Genomic DNA, 1,339 nt, shown 5'->3' with positions numbered 1-1,339 from the left:
ATTAAAGAATATTATTTACATGATCTTTTAATATTTTTTTAATATATTTTTTATGGTATAAAAAATAAATTTTTTATTTTTAAACTTTTTATTAATTAATTTTTTTACCGGAGCATATACCTAAAAATTAGACATAGGAGATGGGCTTTAGACTAGGAGGTTTGGATGCTCCAAACTGACTTGTCAAATCTCAAGGTACCTATAAAAAACACTAATACTTAAGTCAGTATGTGAGCTAGTTGAATGTGCATAACATGAATTGAACTTTAGTTTAAGTGGATAGTTTATAAAATAGTCTGACATTATTAATTGTTTCAAAGAGGAAATTTTTTCGCTAATGGTAAGCAGTTATCCCCCGCATAATGTGGATGGTTTTGTACGGTTGGTACCATCCATCCCTTTTGCACGTAATAGAAACGAAGAGATAGGAATTAATTTGCGTTAATTTAGTAATTAGTTCGAGTTTGCTTAAGTAAATATTGGGTATTTAAATATTTTTTTGTGAATGTTGTAATTTATTTACTAACGACAAACTCTTGAATGAGAATTAGATCCGCGACAAGTTAGTCCTTATCCTGCTAAATTGAAAGACACCATAAAAATAATAATAAAAATACGAAGTAATAGTGGAGAAAGCTCTTTACTTGCTTTTTAAATTGAGTCAGATCTTAGGTCGTAAAACCTAAAAGTAGACCCATTCAAAAACAATGGACTATTATATTTGTTGGGGCTCCTACCCAATTTATTGGGCTTGATTGGTTGGTAAGCATGTTTAGGCCTTAACAACATAAATCACATTAGTCTCTAACCCACTTCGCTCCGTCCACTCCTAACAAAGCTATCCTATATGTCATGTTAAGTTGCCGCGTCAGACGTTAAGTGTTACGACCCGTATTTTTGAAAAAAATCTAAATATAAAAAAAGTTATAATTTATTTTATTAATTTGAGTTCTTTATTTTTAGAAACTAATTTATTAAGAATAGTTAAATTGATTTTATGATAACTAGAGTTTAAATTAATTAAGATTTTATATAATTTTTATTATAATGAGATATTTTGAGAAAAGATAAAATCATTATTATTACTATTATTATTATTATTATATTAATATTTTATTTTTATCCGCTTGAATTAAAAATAAGGATTTGTTTAATAATATTATTATCAAATTCAAAATCTGCCGGGAGGAATATTGGCTCTAACAATTCCGTCTCCGTCTATCAAAACAACTGAAAATATCTCAAAAAAAGTAGGCATACGCCTTTCAAAAAGTTCACGCCTCTCTTTATCTCTAAAGATAAGATGTCCTAATGAGTAAATATCGGTACTCTTCGGTAA

Source organism: Arachis ipaensis, chromosome B09 (genome assembly GCF_000816755.2).
Source record: "Arachis ipaensis cultivar K30076 chromosome B09, Araip1.1, whole genome shotgun sequence".
Classification (NCBI taxonomy): Eukaryota; Viridiplantae; Streptophyta; class Magnoliopsida; order Fabales; family Fabaceae; genus Arachis; species Arachis ipaensis.
The sequence above is the reverse complement of the archived record's forward strand: the minus strand, read 5'-3'. Positions refer to the sequence as shown.